The sequence below is a fragment of the Echiichthys vipera genome (genome assembly GCF_963691815.1).
Source record: "Echiichthys vipera genome assembly, chromosome: 13".
NCBI classification, from domain to species: Eukaryota; Metazoa; Chordata; class Actinopteri; order Perciformes; family Trachinidae; genus Echiichthys; species Echiichthys vipera.
In genome coordinates, this window is record NC_139838.1 from 27,491,580 (window position 1) to 27,503,358 (window position 11,779).

The following is an 11,779-nucleotide window of genomic DNA, read 5'->3' on the forward strand; positions in this document are numbered from 1 at the left end:
CTTTAAGCTGCACGGGGACCAGGTGGTGGGACGTGTATCCTGTGAATCTGATAACTGATCCACGCAAAGAGGGCTTGAGTGGCTGAACGTGCACACGTCTGGACATACTTGCATGTTTACATCCCACACTGATGACATGAAGCTTTAATAGCGTGCATGAAAATAAGAGGCGATCAAAAGTGTTCATTGAAATTAAAAATGAAGAAATTTTTTCTCAATGATTCTCAATGAAAAACTAAATCTTGGATGCTGAAAAATATGGATTGTAGTTAAACAAATGCAAAACTTATAGAATAGAAATACTTTAATGATCCCCAGGGAGACATTTTGTTTGTTACAATCGCTGCGTTCTTGAATAGAAAAGATATATAAAGAGAATTTATAACAATGCACAATAACATTGAATAGAAATTATTGATCAAATAGAATAAAAATATGCATATATATATATATATATGTACATTCTGCTGAAGTAAAAATCAACTTGTATATGTAAATATAAGCAAAAATAGTTATTGTAAGTGAAAATAATACTAATATGTGCATTATTTTTACTATAATAACATTATTTTTAAGTAAGTAAGTAAAATTATGTGGAAGATAGAGATATATGTAAGAGAATATGTGAAATATCTATACTCCAGTACAATATATAACGGTTTAAATAATGAAAAAACTGTAAACATCGTGAGTAAATATCTGATTTTTGTTCATACTAGCTGCTGATTGTCTCACAACGATCACGAGCTGCATGACACATGTTTCCCTTCTGCAGTGACACGTGTGACAACAATGACTTGGCTTTAAAGGATGAGGGGCCAAGGTGCTCTGGCAGAACCGGGACCCTGCAGCCAATCCCTCGTTAAGTAGCATTAAATCCAACCAATCCTATTAGTCCGTCACCGCTGAGAGGTAGGGGTGAGGCAAGGAGACGTGTCGCCGGGGTCGACCTGATGCACTGGACCACCCTGAGCCTCGGTCACTGATGGACGTCTGTCCACGGAAACACAGAATATCAAAGAAGAAAATAATGATTTGATAAATAAACATTTAAAATGTTATTCCCAAAAAGACAGATGGAGAAAATGAGAGGAAATTAATGTAAGAAAAAGTGTAAAAACAACCAATTATCTCTGGTAGGCTCACTGCCCACATGATCAAGTGTTGGTAATATCATTTATATTTAAAATGTATTTTCTTTATATATCAGCAGAGAATGAATTATGCCACAAAGATTATATTTTATATATCTTACAGCAGCGTCATAAGCTACTAAAGGTATAATCTTCCACCTTTCAAATACACATAGTTCATTGTAATATAGTGCTTTAAATGTGCGAGACTGTTCTCTCATTGTATTTTATATTTTGTATTTTATATTTTGTATTTCTGATTGTTTTGTACCGCTGCTACGATGACCTCATTTCCCCTCAGAGATAAATAAAGTTATCTTTCTATCTATAATATTCAAGTATGAAAAAAGGTTAATTTCTAAACAGATACATACAGCATATATATAAATAGAGTTAGTTAAAGAGTTAGAGTTAAATAGAGTTTATTTGAATCATACATTTGGATAGAAATGAAGATGTGCAGCTGTCAAAACCCCACGTTTATACAGATTTACGTCTTTTTTGTCTCAAATAGGGGGAAACGCGCTCGGGGTCGTTGCCCTTGGTGATGAACTTTGGGCTTATGTGTGATGCCTCGTGCCTCGGTGAAGTGTATCATGTCTCCTAAACCTCCGCAAACGTTGTCTTTACGTATCAGACAGCGGGGCTCACTGTCAGATTAAAACCTTAATCTACTGGCGTCAGGCCCACCTCCGAACACCTCATTAAACTGCACTCAGTCAACCGACTTTTGGAAATCATGGTTATCGTTAACAAATGGTTAAGAAATGAACGGTGGAAAGAGTGATTGTGTTGAACAGTCAAGTTCTTTGTTGCTCTAAAAGCTTTACGGTGTAAGGGGGAAGGTACATCTCTAGACCCATCCCGAGCAACAAGTTGTCACATCTAAATGAGGAAATTAGTGACTTCTTCTAAATTAAAAAAGATCTAGATTAAGCTCCCCAAACGTTTTACAGTCCCAAACCTCTTTCAACCTCGAGCTATGTACCCCTCACGCCGGCACTAACAATGTTTTGGGGGGCGTATCCAACCAAGTCATTTCCGGTTTAGCGCTGTGCTAACTTGAATAAGGGTAAAATAATTAAATGGTGTGGTTCTTCTGGACTTTCCAAAGCGTTATCAGACCAAATTGATTCGATTCTGTCAGTGAAAAGAGTCATTTCCCGGCGGTTGCGACACTCAAAACACTTTATCTAGTATTCTACAGCCGTGGACTCTTTGGTAGCAACAAAGCCTATGACGTAAGCATGTTTAACTACCAGTTGGTGATGACTATTTAAACACACAACTTGACATCGGCATTCGTCCCCCTGACGCTCATTGGCTCGTCTGTGTTTTTAACCTAGAATCCACAGTTTCACGTCCCAACGCCAGGCCAATCGAGTCAACTCTGTGGCGTGGGCGGGTTGTAAGGCAACCAGGAAGGTGCTGGTCCTGCCTTAGAAACATGACACCTCATGAAATATCAACTTGTTGTTTTCACACTTCAAGATAAAACATTTTTAGATCACACTACAAAATATGGCCCGCGACCCAGAACGTACCTACCGCTCACGTTCCGCGTACGTTGCCCCTTATTTCACACAAGTGCTGAGTAACTCCTGCTCACCCAGCAACGTTCAGTGTGTTGTTGTTAAACGGGGCTCTGCGTCTCGCTGACCCACCAAACATGAGGAAGACTCGCTTTAATGCTGTGACACAGATGAAAAGCACAACAATTCCAACATTTAAAAAATAGAAATGGTACTTACCATACCCTAAATATTCAAAAGTCTGTTCCCCTAATACATACGCATTGTATAAAACAGTCACACCTGCACGTAAAAATATTAATAACTTCCTGCACTTACAAGCAACCAATAGCCAAATAAATGTAGTGTTTCTGTTTCTTTCATTTCCACTTTTATCAGTTTATGCTGTTTATAGTCAGGAAATCTTCATTAATTAGGCAGAATGATGTGATTGTAATTGGGAAACTGACATTTTTAACTGTATACACGCAGAGCTGGTGCCAGACAGATGTGCAAGTGCGAGTGGGCAAAGCAACATGTGCATAATACTTCACAATTGAAGTCATATCACATTTTAGATACAACACAGCTACAGTTTTGGGTTTAGGCTCTCTCTCCCTGTTGATCCTTCCCCTCTTACACTCTGACTCTGTCTCCCCTCACTGAGCCGTCTTTAAATACCCGATGAACATGCTGGACGAGGGCGGACGAGCTCTGCCACTGATTCATGGGGCCCTGGTGTGAGTGACTGGGCTCCACAGGACTGACCATGTTTTCAAGTGAAAACCAGCCTTCGTTACGTGAATCGCTCAGCTATGGTTAGGATGCAGATTAATTGGCTGTAATCTTTTGACACCACTGCAGGCGTCACTGAACTTGGCTGTGAAACACCAGTTAATTGGAGGTGAACTGTTTATTATGCAGATCCCGTTTCATTTATGCATAAAAACATGTTTATATCTATCAAACTACTGCAAGTGTAGCTAGTATATCTATATATTCAGATGTTAATTTTCTCTTAGTCTGTCCTCAAACACTGTTCACACATACAGGTATACCTACAAAACGTAAACCACTGTCATTTGTATGTGATCCACATATTTCTTGCTGCAGTAATTGCGTCTGGAGCAAAGAAGGAAATCAGCTGACATAGTGTAAGGGTGCCAAAATCCACGTAGGGAGGAAGGGGTGTCCCAGAAGTACTAACCTAAACCACAACCTATTTTCTGATCCTGAGTTGTTTTGGTGCCTTTTCTTAACTATTACGGTCAGTCGCCATCTCACAGCGTTGAATAGAATCATATGAGCCTGATTCTGAGAATGCGTTGATTCAAGTTTCATTCATTCAGACAATGAGTTTTTAATTAGTTTGCAATATAAAGACTTGTTTTCTTGACCTCCTGTTTCTAATCCTGTTGTTGTCCTACAGGGTCGAGCACTCTGGGACATGATGATGATGGTTAGAAGCTGAAGTTAAAGGGATTACTCCTGACTGTCGAACACGGGAGGTTTTTGGAGTCGAGAGAGATCACCTGGCTGGCGGTGGCCCAAAATCTCTTTCCAGAGACAACACGACCTATCAAGATACATCAGCCCAGCTTAACTTGCAATGGAGCCAAGAAATCTTGCATGAAACCGCACGGTTGTCTTGGAGGCAAACAGCCAAAGAGTTTGGCAGCACTTTTTGTGTGCAGCTGGAATACTGCCTTTGAGTTTGTACTGCTTGTCCTCTAAAATAAATTGATGCTGTCTGGGAGGAGATTTCATCTGCAATTTTCCTGTTGACATGTGTTGCCCCACCACCTTTCAGTCCAACGCATGTGACCTCCATTCATGGTGTTCTTCACAACAAAGCTAAGGCCTGGGAGGACTGTCAATTCTCAAGGAATAACTTGGACTCAGGCCAAATATGGCCAGAGACGTCAGTCCTCTGAGTCTCATGCCTCTGTCTGCAGGACACAAGCAATGGGTTGGAGCCTCTCTGGGGTTTATTCACCCCTTCCTCCCCCTGCGTTCTCTAATTTTCTACTACTTCCTGTCATGTGCAGCAGCAGCAACAGCGGGAAGTTTGCCTGGTATTGAATATGATTATGGCATTAGCCCCAAATTTGTTTGCACCCCAATTCCCCCAGAAGCAGACCCCAGCTGCTATTCCCCACCCAGTGTGCCCCATGGACCGAGCAGTAACGGGCACACAAATGGTCACAATGGCAGTAGCCGACGAGGCATGATGTCCGACGAGGCAAAAGCCACCATCTTGCACCTGCGCGAGAGCCTTGTGAGGCAAAAGGAAACCATCCTGGACCAGAGGGAGACCATCAGGGAGCTGACCGCCAAGCTTACCTTATGCGAGGGCTTCGGTGGACACCATGGCACCGATCACCATGACAACAACCACCACGAGAACCATCACGATACTCATGACAATCATCACGACGGCCACCGCGATGACCATCACGGGCATCACGGCAACCACCATACGCCATCATCGTCACACCACGGGCCTTCGTCGCATCACAGCAACGATCACCACTACTCCCACGGCGGCCACAGGTCAGACCCCCACCACAGGAAGGGCTCGTCATCGTACGGAAAACACAACTCCTTCTCCCCTGAACAGACAGGCAAAACTCTGCAGACGCTGAAGGAGAGGCTGGAGAACTTGCAGGTGAGTGCAAAAAAATCTGCAATGCACTTTCAGAAGAGACATGTATTGGGAGATTAGTCCGAGGCAAAGTTTAGCTCTATGATAACTTTAATAATGATAAAAAGATTTAATCGTACGGATCTTCTAGACTTTCCAAATGGACCAAAGAGGGAAGTTGTGACTCTCAAAACTAATTATCCAATGTTTACAATCACAACTGTAGCCACTGAGTTAGCTAAGACGGGCAGATGAAGCATGAAAACAAACCAAGGTGTCTCTTTGTGGTGTCTATGGTGCTGTCTTATCGTTCGTCCCCCAATAGCGCTCATTGGCTCATTGGTGAGTTAGCGGATTCAGAGGTCTGGATGCAGGCAAGGATTGACCACTAAACCACCTAAATTAACAAGTTTTGACTAGCAAGAGATGCAAGAGATGCACTGATAGATGTTCGAAGGCCCAGCAAGGGAAGACATGCAGCTTAAATCCAAGAGCTTCTTCTTCTATGCTAATATATCCATATGGCTGTGATTAAAGCTCTGATGTTTCAGATGAAAAGGGTAAATTTACTCCTTCTACACATAAACATTTTTGAGATACTTAAAAATGTGTTTGCAAGTAGAGGCTGAACAATCTGCAGGGAGGTAGAAGCCTATCAAAGGATTGACTTAATTAGGGTCATATCGTGCGTCATTAAGGGTCACGAGTTCAGCCGTCAGATCAGCTGCCGGAGCTGCCCGCTGCCAAAATACTGTAAGAAGGATGTGCTCCATGAACACATGGTCACCCTTAGGATACTGTTTGTGTTACCTGCATGAAACATATTTCAGAGTTTAACATTTAGTGGTTTCAGCTTTTGCGGCATATCTGCAGTTTTGCTATGAACACGACCATTTTAAAATAAGATTTAAAAGTTCGATGAGACAATCTGAAGGACCACCCCCCAGTCAGTCATGCACCACCTGCAGAGCTAATGTCACGGCTGTTTGTGTGTTGCTCCTGAGCCATAATGCTGTCTCAGAGTTGTTCTGGCTCTCTGCGGGTTATTAGTGGCCTTTCCAACCATAACACGGTGGAATGAGATGAGTGAAGCTTAGAGGAGGAAGAGGGAAGGAATTAAACTCTGAGAAAGATCACAGTATTTACCAGCCGTGACAAAAACGCTGGTATTGTTTTCAAATTGTGGTCTTGGAGAGACTTTAGTAGGAACTACCACACAGGGTTAGGCTTATTGAGTTTTTTTGCCAGTTGTTTATACAGATTTTGTCACTGACAGCATTGAAACTGTGCATGATACACTCATGAAAACATACAGATATAAAGATAAAAATTAAAAAATAAAGGCCAAGTTTGAAAATGGGAGTGATCAGAGCAAAAGGGGCTGGATGTACACTTTTTGCCAATGGCCCAGTTTAGCTCTAGCATCCCAATCGTGCACAATGCAGTCATGAAAATGAAGTTCAAAGATAGTTGTGGTCCAAGCAACGATGCCCGAAGTAGGTTGGGAATAAAGTAGGGAAGTGGCCATTGCTACGTCACATGGCCTTCTCAAGATGGTCTCTAGTGTACATTAATGTACTGTTTATTCATCCTAGTTAATCACATAGAGATTAGGCATCTGTTCTCTCTCTGGGGGAACCCGGCCAAGTGTGTCAACTGTGAATCATTTAGTTTTAAAAGGGTCACAAGCCAGAAATCTAAAATACCTTCACTTTTTAACTTGAATTTATTTCAGTGTGGGTCCGACACACAAGTAAATCAGTGCTAGGTTGTGTTTCAGGACATGAAAACAGCCATACATGTGGTCTCATTGCGAGACTCAAACCCTGCCGCTCGCTGTCCTGTGAAAGCCTTGTTAGCATTGGACTTGATCTCAGCTCAGGGAAAGTGTTGCCAGATATCTCCTTTCAATCTCCATCGAAGGTGTGACATAAAAGCCCGGATTTACCTTCCGTCACTCCCTCCTCTAACAGGATGTCTACACCACCAGCCTCTGGCCACGCGCCGAAGGGTGCTAGCCAGCCTCGTCTTCAATTAGCTTCATCCTCCCTGACGAGGCTATTAATTGTGGCGTGCGCTGGCAGGGAACAAAGCCGGATTTGCTGATGAGGAAGACAGGGATGAGCAGGGAAGAGGAGGGAGGGGCAGAAACTTTTCCACTGTAACTTTCAATGTCATTTCATATTCTTCTTTATTCACTGCATGTTACTGAATTTACTGCAGAGAATCTCTGTTTTAGTCATTTTCTTCAAGCTCAGAACTTGGAAGCTTTTTGAGGCATTATTCTTGACCTTGGCAGTTAGTAGTTTACAGAACAATCCCATCTCATGGTCCACTTGCTAGCTTTTTAGAGGTTTTGTCTAGATCATGGGTGTCAAACTGATCCAGTAAAGGGTCGCTGTGGCTGCAGGTTTTCATTCCAACCAATCAAAAACACACCTGGTCCAACAAATCAACTGTGTGAAGGCAGTTCAGGTGATGGAGTAAGTCGAGTCAGGTGTGTTCTTGCTTGGTTGGAATGAAAACCTGCAGCCACAGCGGCCCTTTACTGGATCAGTTTGACACCCATGGTCTAGATGATAACCCAAAGTTTGCAAAAGTCTCCTGAAAAAGTTGAGGTTATGGTTGAGGTTAGTAAAGGTCAGTGGGAAGAGTGTGGTGTAAGATTTTTTGCAATTCAAGGATGACCATCCACACACAACCGTTTTTCAGTATATCGCATCATCATCAGCATATCGAGTGTTCTCGGTGGTGACTTGTCGAAAAATGCTGACTGACGTGTTTCTGTGTCTGCAGGCCAGAAACTCCTCCAGCTCGTACTCCAGCTCCCTGAGAGAACTCCTCCAGCGGAAGATCACCGCCTTGGAGGAGCAGCTGCACAGCTACTACCGAGATCACCATGATGATCACCATGATGACCACCACAACAGCAACCACAATGACCATCACGATGACCATCATGATGATCACCATGGAAACGGCCACCGTGACGACCACCACGATGACCATCGTGGTCCCGGTCACCGTGATGACCACCATGATGATCATCGTGGTAACGGTCACCGTGACGACCACCACGACAGCCATCACAACAACCACCATGGTAGCCACAGAAACAACCATCGCGTTTACCATAATCGCCATCGCGAAGACCACCACCAAGAGCGGCACCACAGCCGGCAGCGGGGTCACTATGGCAACCACCAAAGCACCTACCATGATGAACACCATGATGAACACCATGATAATCACCACGATGATCACCATGGTGACCACCCTGATGATCACCATGATGATCACCACGGTGACCTCCACAGTGACCACCACAGTGACCACGACGATCACAATGACTATTACCATGGACCTGGACACCACAGTGACCACCATGATGACCACCACGATGACCACCACGATGACCACCATGATAATCACCACGGAAGCGACCACCATGACAGCCGCCACGGTAATGATCATAACCCACGGCGGCCACCTGTCAGCGGAAAAGAGACTAATCTGCGGGGCGCCGGGCACGGCAAACTGGAAACAGTGCTCAGCCAGCTTCACCATAGCAACACTGACCAAGGTACACACACGCACACACACACTCTGGTGATATTTGCGTTAAGTGTGGTTTATTGCTTCTGTCAGTTACACTGCTGTATAACTCTGCCTGTAGTCGTTGCTACTAGCAACAGTACATTGAACAGAAACCAGTATGAACTCTACAAATGACCTGAATCTAAATCCTGCACCGTCTCACCAGGAAACCACAAGAAGTTGAAGAGCCCCAACGCTTTCCTGCTCGACTTCCCCATGAAGACGAACTACATGTACGCCAGGATGAAGCGGTCTGTGGTCAACGAGATCTTCGCCATGACCATCTGTCTGTGGCTGAAGGCCGGAGCAGGTCCTGGCCTCGGTACTCCCTTCTCTTACGCCGTACCCGGACAAGCCAACGAGCTGGTGCTCATCGAATGGGGCAGCAACCCCATGGAGCTGCTCATCAACGACAAGGTAAAAGCAAATCAACAGAAATCAAAGTGGAGACTCAGGGGGCAGAAAATGTTAAATAACACATATTTGGACATTCGTATCAAATCGTATTGTTATGTTGACACAGTCGACTTCTTTTTGCATGGTGTGGAGCTGCAAAGATTGATCAAGTGAACAAGTGGTTGTTAATTATAAATTAATCGCCAACTATTCTGAGAATGGGTTCATTACTCGATTTGAGTTATCTTTTAACAAAACAAAAGTTTAAATTCTCTGATTCCAGCTTCTTAGGGCGCACTCACACTGTCCTTCCGCACCGGGCCAAAACAGGTTTTGCGGGTCAAGCCTGCGTTTGACCAGTGTGAGTGCATCCGCTCCGTGCATAACTGCGGCCAGCTGGCCGTCCACGGCCCGTCTGAGAGAGGTGGGCTTTAGTAAAGCGCGTTTGCACGTGTACGAGCACGAGCTTGTGCACGTGCACGAGCACGAGGCCTACAACGGTTCTGACGTAATTGATGTGCGCCTGTTGGGACGTAGAAAATAAAAGGAGGGACCATGCACGGACTTTTAAAACAATGGCGGTGAAAGGTTCACGTTGGTGTGATGCGGAGGTGGAGTGTTTACTGCAGATTTGGTCGATGAAAAGATTCAAAAACAGTCGACAAGACGCACAAAAACTCAGAGATCTACGGAAAGATCTGGAAACAAAGCCACGCATCGCGATGACGTCAATCAATACGTGTGACGTGTTACGGCGTGATGACGTATAGGCAGCAAGAAGCATTTGCGCGAGGCCCAGGTAGCGTGAGTACAAACGGGCCTGGAGGGTACCCTAAATCCTGGGGCGCGGTGCAGAAGATCAGTTTGAGTGCGCCCTTAAATGTGAATATTTTCTGCTTTTTTCCTCCTGAGAGTGAGAGTAAAGTGAATTTATTTGAGACAAAACGAGACTTTTGAGGATGTCATCTTGGGCTTTTGAAAACCAATTTTAAATTTTCCAACATTAGTTAGACCAAGCAACTAACCGATTAATTGAGAAAACGATCGACAGATTAATGGACAATGAAAATAATTGTGAGTTACAGTCTTTCCAGACTTCATCAGGTAAATAACCAAAACGTTACCAATGAGTTCTTGCACTTTGGATTCAGACCTACATCTCCCTGTGAAGAGCAACAAAAGCAAAGATAATCTCTTAAATCTAAATATTTTTTTGATTGGTTACAGAAAATAAAGTCCTCTTGTTCGCTCTCTCCCTTATTATGTTGGTTATTCTGTACGTGGGTTCGGATTCTGTACGGATTTTCCCTCCGTTGCTTTTCCAGTTAAAGGGTTTTTCCATTCTTTGAAGTTCTTACTGAGGGATTTTACATTCAAAGAGCTGCTTTAGGAGATCACTGTCCCTCTGTAACACTGCTGTTCTCACACATCCATCCCCCGGAGGGTTACTAATCCTGCCCACAGTGAGGTGTGAAAGTCTGGGCTCAGACTGACAGGACAGCATCACCTCACCAGTGGAGGTCAGAGGTATACGGAGAGGACAGTGACCGTAACCACGGGAAATAGGGCTGCTGCGGTCAATATGGACCAGTGGTTCCCAACCTTTTTCTTAAGGGACCCATATTTTTACCATAGTAAACCTCTTAAACTTTCTTCGTAAAGTTCTTTTTTTCCAAATTAATTTAAGCAGGTAGCATATTGAAACATAATAAATACAATTAATTATTATAAAATTAGAAATATACATTCTGCCCGAATTGTATCCATTGCTTCTATGAAGCCAAACTCAATCTAACTTTCTTGGTAGCCCCTCTTTTTCTTTTTGACATTGTCCTCAGTCTCCTCTACCTGACGCTTCGCCATCTCTCCCTTAGCTCTGCCCGGCAACGACTGCTGCACGTGAGGCGTTCAAGTCACACACGCTCTGTTCCTCGTGATAACGGCCTATAACTTATTCATTTATCTAAAATTTGAAATATCCGAATAAATGTTTAATGTGCCCCTTGGATTTAGTTGATTTTGTCACTTATATGAATTAAATGCTTAAATGCCTACTCATTTATTTAACATTTTAATTACATTAAAATTATTAAACCCCTTAAAATCAAGAGGGCTTCGCGACCCCCCGTGGATCTTTGACGCCCCCCTTGGGGGGTCGGGACCCCCAGGTTGGGAACCACTGCTATAGACTATATATTGATTTAAAGATGCTGATGTATCGAACGGCAAGACTAAAAACTATAGTCATAAACTTGACTTGAGTGAGAAGAACTGAACTTTAAGCTCCTGAAATCAAAGCTAGTGTTACTGGTGTGTGAATGCGGACACAACGTCTCTCTTAATGGGGACACACATGACTTTTTTTTATTTTTCTCCCACAAAAGGATGAAAAGAAACGCTGACTTAGAGCACTTTGTGGAAACGCGGACATCTCCGTCACAGATGTTTTGACATACTAATTATTGAATTACTCTATTAACCTCCTAATCCTTCATTCT